Source organism: Pinus tabuliformis, chromosome J (assembly GCF_031772625.1).
Source record: "Pinus tabuliformis cultivar Carrire ecotype Pingquan chromosome J, CPIR1, whole genome shotgun sequence".
NCBI lineage: Eukaryota > Viridiplantae > Streptophyta > Pinopsida > Pinales > Pinaceae > Pinus > Pinus tabuliformis.
The window spans coordinates 784175219-784188287 of NC_142295.1; positions in this window are offsets into that span (position 1 = coordinate 784175219).

Below are 13069 nucleotides of genomic sequence, written 5' to 3' on the forward strand. Positions count from 1 at the left end.
TCAACATATGGTATGAAAAGTATTAATAGGAGGTGGACCTCAAAGTACAAGTGTCTTTTTATGACGAAATTCGATTTTGAGAGGCGACGAAGTGACCTTTCTTGGAAAAAAGGCTTCCTGGTGAAGTGTCAAATCATAAAACACTAAGGAAAACCCATTATAGAGCTCAGTAGGAGCTTTCCAATGGTGTTGACAGTTTTTCAAACTAAGCTAAGGTCTATTCACAATGGGCGTTAGAAAAATTGGGGATTTTTCTATGAAAGGACGTTTTCCCTCCAATTTAGATTCATTTGCTAAGTGACTTGTGGTGAATTTGGAGAGGAGGAAAAGGCCCTAAATATTGTGGAGATGGTAACAGACAAGCCAACTGCCAAAATCAGGATTTTCGAGTTTCAAGTTGGTGGCCTTACTCATCTCTTCAATTTCAGTGGTTTATTTCTTGATTTTTGGCACCTAGTAGCTCCTTGAGAGACCCCTACTCTTGCTCACAGTCGCATCACACTTTCTGGGCCCAGAAGTGTGATCTGGCTCATAGGAAACAACTGGAAACCTGTGATCTCACACTTTCTGGGCTGAAAACTGTGATTTGGGGCTAGAGAGAGGGTTGGTCTGTTGACCTAGTGGGGGTTATAGGCTGATCAGTGTAGACCATTGTTTTCTTTTCTGAACTGACAAGACATGTGGTGTTTTGCAGACATGGCAGAGCTAAAAATCAACTAGCATGAACAAGACTTGGATACTCTTCAATTCGAGATCTAGGGGGATCAGGTGGTTCGAGGGGCATTAGCTCATTATGGGGTTCTCAAGTTGGTAGAGAACCCATTGATAAGGGAAGGTGAGCCCTTGCTATTGAGAATTGTTAGCTATTGGGATCGAGGCCAGGAGGTCTTTGTCGTGCAAGGGCACAAGATCGAGCTCACATTACAGGATATTTTCTTCTTGACTAGACTACCTCTCCTCAGAGTGGTGGCGTATATTCATCTGTGTTACCTCATGGGAGGAAAATTACTGAGTTTGTGGAGCGTCATTGTCGACAGGGTGTTCGTGTCAAGGGCATGACTATCCCGCTTGTTGATATAGAGAGGCTAAAGACACAGGATGTTGTCGCAGTTGTGCTACAGGTCTTGGGCAGCCAGGTGTTCCACCACATCACTGGTGAGCAGATGATGTTGGTCGAGAGTGTTTTGGCCAGGACCTACTATGGGTGGGCCTAGATGATGCTCTCATTAGTGAAATGGCAGTTGATTCTATGCAGGAGACAGGTGAACCGTGACTGCGCTTTTGGTACATTACTATGTGCATTATTCTTTGAGAAGATACCCACTATCCATTCTCATGTGCGGTGTTCTCATGTGCGGATCTGAGATGGCGGTCCACAGGAGCCCAGGATGCACCGCTAGGGGTAGCTACTGTGGAGAGGAGGAGGAGGGGGAGTTAAACGGGTGTTCTGACCTGAGTTTTTTGCACATTGGGATCAGATGCCCCTTTACACTGACGATTACCCTTATAGAGGGATGAACTATCAAGGGGATCCTAACTTGCCACTTCCGCCCGGGTGAGCATGGGGACTAGATGGTAAGTGTTAAGTTGTTATTATTATGGTGCATTTCATATGAGCGAAATTTCTTGAGATAGAGCACATGGGGAGAATTAGGAAGGAAATGGCCTTCAAAATCCTCCATAGAAATGCCCCCTGCCTAAGTGCAAGGGTAATCAGGGGTAGACATAGCTTCCATGGTGTTCTCATCAGCCTGAGAGATGGGTGGATGGGAGGAAATCTAACTACACGATGCGGCGACGTTACCTAGTGCATCAACCTGAGAAATAAGGTTCACATATGCATCATCATCAATGGTAGACGATGAGCTGGTAGATGGAGGATCTACAGATGTTGAGACGTAGGATTTGGTCGAAGGAGGTTTGATAGAAGCATGCGCAAAAACCTCAGAAAGGTTTGACTGTGAGGGACTCAAGGATGACGACATGTAAAGGATGTGGTCTGTGGTCTCTGTCATCTCGACATCAGGGGAAGGGATCACAATGGTACCACCAGAGTCCCACTATTCTGTTTGATTAGTGGTACCAGAATCCACAGGTAAAGTAGTAGATGATCCACTACGAGTGGCATCGTATTCATGAAGAGCTTCAAGGCAGTCGCAAAATTCATCGAGACATGGGCAACAATGGGAATAGTGACCATGATGATCACACAAGGCACAAGGGTGATTTTTCCACAATGTTTTGAGTTTCCTAGGTGGTTTGGATAAGTTAACATGGAATTCAGGGGTATTTGACTAAGGGAATGTTTCATGAACCAAAGTTTTAAGTTGAGGAAATTCGGGACAATTATTGGTAGCATGCCAAACAACTTTACACAAAGTGCATGGAGGTGACGGCTTTGGGGCCTTAGGGGCTGGAGGAGCTTGGGGATCCTTGTCTTTCAATTCTTTCCTTTTAGCTTTGACCCTCTCTCCAGATGCTTTCGCAATAGGAGTGGGTTCCTGTTGAGGTTGTAATGGAACTGAAGCAGCAGCAGAGGCCATAGGGACTGGTTGAACCGGGGTCAAATCATGATAAGGTCTTAGTTGACCAGGTAGAATGTTTGCAGGGGGTCGATGTACCATGCTGGGATCCCCAGAGTCATTTTAGGAAGGACCAACGAAGCCATGACAGGGACAAAAAATAATCCCAGAGGGGGGAATAAGAAAGGTATCTGGCCTACAAGGTAATGTCCCGGTAGAATAACTCTTGGATGGTTGAGACCTGGAGGAATAGTTCCTGGTGGAAACATAGGAGAGGCACCCACAAATGGAGGAGGTCTTGGGGGGTGGATCCAGAGGTCTTGGCTGGGATGGAAACAACATGGTGTTGAGCTGGCTATTGACCAGGTGCACTAGACTACTTAAGGGCATCCCGTGACAATTGTAACATGTAAACACTAATAAAGTTAAGCTCTAAGATGGGAGGGAGAGGAATAGGAAAGCACCCAAAAATGACGAATCTTTATAGAATCACGGTGAAACACTGGTGAGAGGAGTTGAAGATTGTTTATCAGACACTGACAAGATAATGGACTTGAGGGAGGTCACGGATACTAGCTCGTAGTAAGTCAACTGATTGATGTTAACGATCTTCACTTCATGGGGGAAGCACATCTTGTGGAACACCACAGACACAATGGCTGACATGGAATATGTGTAACTACAACCTAAGAGAATATTGTAGTCCAAAGGGGCATTGATGACTTCAATGCCGACGTGGATAGTCTTGCCCACAAGGGTCACTGGATAGTTGCGGTACATGCCAAGGGGCTGGGAAGCATGTCTATCCCAAGCACACAAAGTGATGGTGGAGGGGGACAACTTAGGTGACTTAAGTTGTTTCCAAATAGAAGCGGACATCACACAGGTGGATGCACCTTGTTAATAATGCATTGAGAGATGATGGCATTACAGACTCAGACTGGTATCTGGAAAGAAATAGATGAAGGCAATGGGGGATGCTCTAATGTATCAATTGGGAAGACAATTAGATGATCGTCAGAGGGATCTACTACACCCAAGGCAGTTAGTAGAGCTTTCTTTTGAAATGGGCACGACTGGAGGACTTCCAACGTTGACATGGCACAAGGTGATTTTGCCAAGTTGTCTACTATACTGTATGTACGGGAAGCTCGATTAGAAGCTACATTACGACGTAATGGTCCCTTTGGGATCTTAGGAATGGACTCAAATTTAGGTTGAGGGATTTGTAACATACCATTTGGTGTCGTAAGAGGCTCAAAAAATACATTTTTTTTGGAATCAGTAGGAGACGAAGTCGAGGGCTTGTCATATTGACACGACCAAGTTTTCAGGTTGATATTGGTGGGGTTAACCTTGTCAGAGTTCATCACAAGGATCCGGTAGTCATCAGGACCATAAGGTTGGGGGGGATGGGCTGCTTGACCTGAATGAGGTTGAGTAGCAACAAATCCTTGCTGAGGGAAAGGATTTGTGAGCACTGTCGGTTGAGATGGCACAGGATTCTGAAGCGATTGTTGACCTCTAGAAGTTGCTTGAGCTTCCCATATTTGGCGCATTTGGAGTAAAATAGGACACTCATGTGTATAATGGCCATGTACACCACAACATGCATAAGGTTTGTTCATATGAATAGCCTTGTTCTACTTGGGCTGGTTGCCCTGTTGCTGGTTGTTGGTGTTAGGTTGGTTCGCCTGGGGTTCAATAAGCTGGTTACCTTGATTACCCTAGTTACCCTTGTTACCCTTCCCCTTATTATTTTTCTTAGAATTTTGGGGATTGGCTGCACTCTTCTGTGCAAACACTTGACCTTAAGGAGGCGGTGGTTGCTGGGGCTCAAGATGCATGGGAGGCTACAACACTAATCCCTGAGGGGTTGGAGTGCTCGGTTGCGCATAAGGAGGATCAACAATTTGGTAGATAGGTTTGGGTCCTAAAAACATGTTGCTAGCAGGAGGGGCATGAGTGTTAGAGGAACTGGTGCCCCCTTGCAGATAGCCATAACTTTGATGAGTATATGGTGAAGGGTTTGAAAGGGTTCCAATGATACCATCGACGGCATGAGATGCCCCCATTGGATTGGCACCTCTAGGACGAGGGAGGTCTAGAATGACGGTATAGACATAACCTGATTGTGCATAAATCAAATCATATCTCAGATCAGTTTGGAGAGCTTCTTTATTGATCTGAGGAAAATGGGATGCAACATATTTTCCAATGGGTTCTAAAAGGCTCCTAAGAAACCAATCTAGATAGACACGGTCTTTGAAGGGTGGGGCATGACATGTGCTCCTCCTTCGATGCCACTCTTGAACATGATCAGATATGCAAGTGGTGGAGGACTGATGGAATGAGTTCAATACCTTCGTACCAGTGTCGTACCGGAGAGGTAAATGGAAGTATGAAAGGAACACTTTAGCAAGTGTCGTGAAAACAGAATGCGATGTGGAGGCCTGGTCTACATGCCATTTTGCATCGTCTCAAGTGAGTGTGCATTGGAATAGTTGAAGAAGAAGGGAGTCACCGGTTATGGAGTTGGATGAACACCACATGTGGAAGGATTGAACATGGTTGGTAGGATGCTATCTAGCATTACCCTCAAACTTTGGGATGTCTGAGGGAAGCTTAGTCGGCATAGAAGGCCAACCAACATCATGGTGTATGGGGTCATTTATCAACTAATTAAAATCCGGTAGAGTTAAGCCAACCATAAAGGGGAGCATGGGGGTTGCTGAAATGGTTCCTGAGACTGTTTCGCTTGATGTGACCCCCAGGATAGAACCGAAGCCAACACCAGGTTGGGTTCCTGCACCAGTTGTGGGTCCAGACATGGTGACGATATGTAGTGAAGGAGGCTCAGAATCAGATGAGGAATTGGGTGAACCAATGGAAGAGTAGGTGTGGAGAATCAGAGGGCTATGAACTCGAACCCGATGGGGAGGGGTAATATGCCCAAGTGGAAACTGGGGGTGAAGGCCTAATAGTCTCCGTGACAAACTCCTTGGTGACGCAATGGTGGTACAACACACGTGACATGGAAATGGTAAAGGGAGATCAACAATATTCCTTTGTCTTGATGAGGGGAGATAAATTTATTATGTTAAGTCTTGCCTTGGCGGTGTAAATCAAGCACCCTTTTCTTAAGGTGTGCTTGTGTGTGCGAGTGTATTTATTGATTAAGCCCATATCATGTTTGTAAAAAAAAGAAAAAATCTTGTTGAAAATAAACTGAAATTAATAACAGAAAATGAACAACAAAACAATTAACTAAACCCCACACAAACTGGGTTTACAAACACTGCGTTGGTTGGTGGCTAAATGGACGGAAAATACACTGAAATGGTTAAGGGATCTAAATGTCAGTGTGACTGGGATCAAGTGACACTAAGCTACTGGAAAGTGGTGCAGTAACAAAAAAAAACCATAGAGGAAGATCGCTGCAAAAAGATAGGGAGATGGGTGAAACACCTAGGGAAACCGATGGGACCCTAAGCCAAATGATCAAAGAAGTTTAGATGTGAAACTATGGATGGTAACAACCTATCTTAACATATCTGAAACATGAGGGTACATATCTGGAAAATATGGTTGAAAGCGCTACAAAAACACAGACTACTCACTCAGCTAAACTCCTCTTAGAAAGGTGAAAGCATACTAGAAGCCCTAGGGGAAGCTAAATTCGACTTTGAAAAGTAAATCAGAGTGGATCAAGGCCTAAGCAGGATGAGACAGAAGTCAGACAACCCTATAGACAACTCTTTGCAAAACCCAGAAACAGATCTAAGAAAAACCCTAAAACCCAGAAATCACAATTACTGACTTGTTTTCCTATAGGGATGGCACTTTTTGGGCTGATAAGTGTGCTATGGCCTCCAGATCGCACTTTTTTGGCCAAAAAGTATGATTTCTGCTCCATGGATCCTGGTTGACAAATCTCAGAAAAAAGTGCCGCCTTTATCACGGTTGGATCCTGTGACCTGCAGAAATGACCAGAAAGCTTGCGGAAGTAAAAAATTTAACACATCTATGGTTAAAAAACTAGGAAACATTAAGAGAATTGAAAAAAGAAGAAACCCTAAGCTGAAAATCGAAGGTCACCCAGGTTTCTAGATCGGCAGTATAAAAGCAGTGGAGTCACCAATTTTGTTGTAATGTTTTCTTCTCAAAGATGTACGAAAAGAACTCACTTAAGATTGTGGATGACAAACAATATCAACAATATAAATGGCTTCTAAACATTGTAGATCTGCAACAACTGATAGAAACAAAACCCACCAAAGTCCATATCTATGCCACAATCATAGTTAAACAACAAAAAGAAAGAGTAATAACTCCAAACATATAATGGAAACCATATATAGAAAGAATAATTTTATTATAACACTTGTGAAGGGAACAAATAAATGTTACCAGTCCCCCTCTATGGGATGGGTTCTTGGCTATCCTCAAATGTCTTCATCTTGTGTAGAGTCTCTCTCCTCTATAATGTGTAAACCCAACAAAAATATGGTGTGCAACAATGAAAATAATCAAAAGTGAATAGTGAATGTAAAACCCTTCTATTTATAACAAAATATTGAGTTATCCTCGAATAATGAGCAATAATAAAATATTATTGATCCCATTCTTGGAATAACCACCTGGAATATTTTATTATATTTGTTTAGGAGGGAAAAAGTATTTAAACTTTTATTTAGAAATAATAAATAAATAAATGATTTATTTATCATCTCAAGGAATTAGTTAAGGAACAATAAATTACAAATGATTTATTTAATTATTCCTAAGGGATTTATTCAAATTTGACAAAGAATGATAATTAATTAGTGATTAATTAATTATTGTTACAGAAAAATAAGATAGTTAATGATTTATCTGTTTATTTTTCATGATTGGGTCAAATATGACAAAGAATAATAATTGAATAATGGTTTAATTAATTATTCCTAGAATAAAATCAAATAAATAGTGATTTATTTAATTATTCTTCATGGGTTTAACTATAAATTACTTAACAAAGGTGGTTTATTAAGTAATTTCTCACAGTGAAACCAATTTTACTATGGTAAAATTGGCTTTACATGGTGTACTTCGATCCATCTAGTAAATTAGGCTAGATAGTCAATTTTTTGGTGATAACACTTCCAATATCATGGATGAAAATAGGAAACCTGAAGTGTTCAAATTCCCCATTAGAGAAACAGATGGATAAGCCAAGATGAAAAACATCAATCTATCTGTCCTACCACATTGGTATGGTTTCACTAGTGAATATCCTGACACATTTATGTTTGAGGCTTTTTTGTAGTTTTTAGGACTTATGACTATAAAACTAATGAGAAAAAAGTTCAAACTATTCCCTTCCACTCTTAAGGATGCAACCCTTAATTGGTCCATAAGCCTAAAATGGGATAACACCATTCATGGGAGTAGATGCAACAACCCTTCAATACTAAGTATCAAGATTGTTGCAGAGCAAGGGAAACCATAGATGAGATATCCAAAATGAATCAAGGAGTAGATGAGTCTCTAGAATGTTTTGATGAAATATTTTAGTTGAGTTACAAAAGAGAACACAACTGCACTCTAGATCCAAATTCCTTGAAGTTAGTTTTACAATGAGGATTCAAATAAGAACTGTTGGAAACATTCAATCTACTAGCTAAGGGAGACATATATCAACTCAACTATGATGATAACAAAATGATATTCAAAAATCATTCAAGGGCTACTAGAAAAAGAGTTAGAGCAAACAAAGGCTTGCTAAGCCCTTCTTCTTCCTCCACAATTAATAAGAATGAGATAGGCTGTATGCTAAAGGACATAAAGAGCAATATATTACACACATTTGATATGCATATGGATACACTACAAATCAAGAGGAAAAAATAAGAAGCAAAAAGGGAATTACCTATATTTTTTGCTAAATTCACTAAAAGACATCCTAGGAATGAGTGTCCTTTAGATATCATAGAAATGTGTTTTGCATGTGAAGAAAATCACTCCACTCAAAAATTTCCATCTTTTCCAGGGTTGAAAGTTGTATACCAAGGTGTAGATTGGAGTATGGAGTAGCTCTACTTTATTAATATAAAGAAGTCACAAGCCCCTAGGTAGTTTCAACAAGGTATGAACTAACCCTCTCATTTCAATAAAAATTACAATGCACATTTTCAACCTTGATGTCCTCCTAACACTTCACCCTAGTTTATGCCCACGCCATGGCCTTATTCTCCCCAAAATGTGATTCCACATTTTCAATGATATCTAAACCAACCTCATTAATGGGGTAATCCATATTAAAGTATGGAGGCCTTAGGAAACCTAACTAGTTATCTCGATGCCTCCTCCTCATCAACCATAAGTACCCCAAAATAATCCTCCAAAAAAACCTTAGATGCCCACCTAACCAAACCCAAATCCTGATAGTTAGAAAGTTCAACCAATCTACAATGGAGAAACCACCTACCCAACTTATGCTATAGAAATTCAAGAGATTAACCTTAGGTCTGGGAAGGTCCTTCTGGATTATCACCCACCTTCTCTAAAAAAAAATCTAGAGGAAGAGAAGGAAGACCATGTGCCTCAAGTCATCCAAAATAAGCCTCCCTATCCTTAAATATTGTCCACTCACAAAGCACACACTCTAGAATAAGCTAAACTTTTGGTAGAATTGAAAAATCTATGTTTCAATATCCCTCTCCTTCAAGCCATCAAGGATGTTCCTCTCTACAATAATTTCAAGAAAGAGTAATGTCTTAGAAGGCTAGGGAGGAGAAAAATATATGCCCCTATTATTAATTTCATAGGGAAACTAACTCATCTTATGCTTGGGAGAGTCATCATCCCCAAGTACTTTGATCCTAGGATCCTGGTAGTAGATGCCCACATAAATGATTTTGTAGTTCCTAACACCCTCATCGACTTGGAAGCTACAATAAATATCATGAATAAGGATACTATGTTCAAAATTAATCTCCAAGTATATCTAATAATGACCACCACAATGCTACAACTTGCCGAAAGATATACATTAGCACTTGAAGGTATCATTGAATATGTTATGGTATCTATTGATTCCTAGGAGTACCTGACATATTTCTTTTTCCTTCAGACCAATAATATGTTTAATGGGTACCCTCTCATCTTAGGAAGACCTTGGTTAGCCACTACTGATGCCTACATTAATTGTAGGGCTAGAAATATGACCATCACCAATGGGTAATCTAGAAAACAACTTGTATTATATCCAACTTCTCAAGCTTTCATTGAGCATGATTTTCCTATTTGGGTAGAAGAAGAAGAAGAAGAATACTCTTGTCTATCACCATCTTACCCTATATGTACATTAGAAACCACCATCGGTAGCAGAAAAATTGATGAAGATAATGTGATTGATAAATTTTTGCAAAAATAAATACCATGATGCCATGAATATTGATGGTTTAAAAGAATAATATATAGGACAACCTGAATGTTCTCAAGACTATTCATGTGTAGATTTGATAATTTCTGGTTATGAGAAAATTAATGTGAAAACCATATAAATCATCCCCCTCTAAAACTTTGAAAATCATCCCCTTTCTCTCAGTTGATCAAGAGGACCAATTACTCACTGCCTTGAAACAACATGTTGATGCATTTGCAAGGGACTATAAATAAATGAAGTGATTTCATCCCTCTATATGAAATCATCACACACACACACACACATAGAGATAAACATATATATTTATTAATGAGGATCATAAGCCTATTCATTGACCTTAGAGGCGAATGAACTTTGAATTAAAAGATATTGTGAAAGATGAATCATAGAGGTTTTTGGATGCAATATTCATCTATCCAATATAAGATGGTTAATGGGTGTCTCCCTTAGTAATTGTCCCTAAAAATAATGTAAAATTGAGAATCTATGTTGATTACAGAGAACTCAACAAAACCACTAGAAAGATCATTTTCCCTTTCCTTTTATTGACTAAGTTCTTGATGTCTTTGTAGGGAAAAGTTCTTCTCCTTACTGGATGTTCAGTGGGTACAACCAAATCTAGATCATCCCTGAATATTAGGATAAAACCAATTTCACATGTCCATGGGGAACTTTTGCTTACATATTTCTTCCATTTCGTTTGTGTAATGCCTCTGCCACCTTCCAGAGGGTTTTGTTGAGTATATTCTCTGAACTAGCATATGATTAAATGGAAATCTACATGGATGATTTTAAAACCTACATGGATAATTTCAAATAGGCTCTCTCAAACCTATGAAAAGTTTTGCAGAGGTGTAAATAAATGAACCTCTCCCTAAGCCATGAGAAATGCCTCTTTTTGATGAACGAAGGGATAATTTTAGGAAATTTCTCTCTCAAAAAAGAATCCAAGTAGATCCTAACAAAATAGCCATAATAAAAAAGGTTCTCGTTCCTAAAAAACATAAGATGTTAGAATTTTTCTAGGCCTTGCTGGATATAATTGAAGACTCATCAAATATTTTAGCAAAAACACTTCTCCTTTATCCTCATTACTAACAAAAGATGTAGAGTTTTGTTGCATAGATTTATGTCATAAATCATTTGAGGAAACAAAATAAAAAATAATTTCTGCACATGTCCTCAAAAGTCCAAATTGGAATTTTCCCTTCCATATCCACAAAAATGCATCAAATAAAGCAAATGGAGTATAACTAGGGAAAATCAAAGGTAAACTTCCTTATGGTGTTTATTTTATCAACAAAAATCTTTCCAAGGATGAAATTAACTATACAATTACTGAAAATAACTCCTTGCTATTGTACATTCTCTAAACAAATTTGGACATTACATTACTGGATATTAGGTCTTTGTACATACTAATCATGCAACAATCAAATACTTAATGAATAAACCATATGTGAATTCTTGAATAATTAGGTGGTTACTATTACTGCAACAATTTGATTTAACTATTGTTGATAAACTTGGAAAAGAGAATGTTCTTGCAAATTTTCTTTCAAGGTTAACCTTGTCTACATATGATGAAGAAGTGGTGGATGACTAGCTCCTTTACGAGAATCTCTATGTTATATCGACCTTATCTCCATGGTTCGAAGACATAGCCAACATCCTAGTTTCTAGCTAGTTCCCTCATCACTTATCTTCAAATGAGAAATGAAAAATTGTCAAGAAGAGTGCCTCTTACACTTGGATTAGGGGTAACCTTTTCAAGTTGGGTCATGATCAAATCTAGAGAAGATGTGTGAGGAAAGATAATGTTTATGACATCATCTCAACTTATCATGATGAACCATGTGGGGACCATTTTGTCAGCCTCTACAGCCTTCTCCAGGATGCAGCCTTCTCTTGGCCTCAACGCAACCTCTTTGTTGTTTACACGATCATCGTAGATGTACACCACTTATCTGAGATGTCGTCGCAGATGTACACCACTTATCTGAGACGTCGTTGCAGGTATACACCTAATATCTGAGATTGTGAAGTTAAGTATGATTTCGCAATCGTCGCGTTTATTCTCCTGAAACCTACGACGATTTCGGTTTAGTCACACCCTCCTCTCAGCATACAGGTTCCTCAGCCCTGATGCTCTGATACCATGATAAAAATGCAATGTTGTATATTAAATGAAATGAAACCCACTGGTCAGCTCTACAAAAGAGAGTCTGAACCAGGAGAGTCTGGCTCTGCAGAACGCTCTACATTGCTCATGTACATTACACAATATATAGTAATCACAGATTTAGGGAAGTTAGAACCATAACCTAAAAAATAGAAACTAATTCCTATCCTGAGGTCTTGTGAACCAACTCACTATTCTAAGATATTCTCCATTATCTCTAACATTCTATACATGACGAACACCTTCAATAACTACTCACACAACCAAATCAATATCATAATGTCAATATTTTACGTGGTTGAAACCATTTAAGAGGGAAACAATCCACAACCCGAGCCAATGTGGCCACTTGAGGATATTTTATTAACACAAAAAAATATTTTGCATAAAATAGTTCTCACAATTGATTATCAACCATTAGCCTCCAAGCCCTTTAAATAGAGATCATGGACCAATCGGGTGTTAAGACACAAATCAATAGCCTTTGATATCGAGGAAAATATGACTTGTGAGATCACTCTATGTCTAAAATATTTCTTGATAGTAGGATTACAATGCAACTAATACATACTAGAAAAACACATTAAGAAGCACACTTTTACCTAATAGACACATTATACCAAGGACTTAACTAACTCTTAGTGTCTAAATATCCTAGCAAAGTTTGAACTATATAGTTTGTACAACCCAAGTACTTCAATTGTTTATCAAAGTGTTGAAGCCATTTATGTAATAAAAAATACAATTTAAACATTAAAAACTATACAATCACACTAAAATTGTATCATTAGATTTCAAAAGTAGAAAAAATAAACTACACCTTAAATCAGTTAATTTATCATTTAATTATAATAAATTATTAGTTAAATAATTGAAATAAAAAAAATATTAACAATAATATTATTAATATTATATAAAAATATTTCATAATTACAA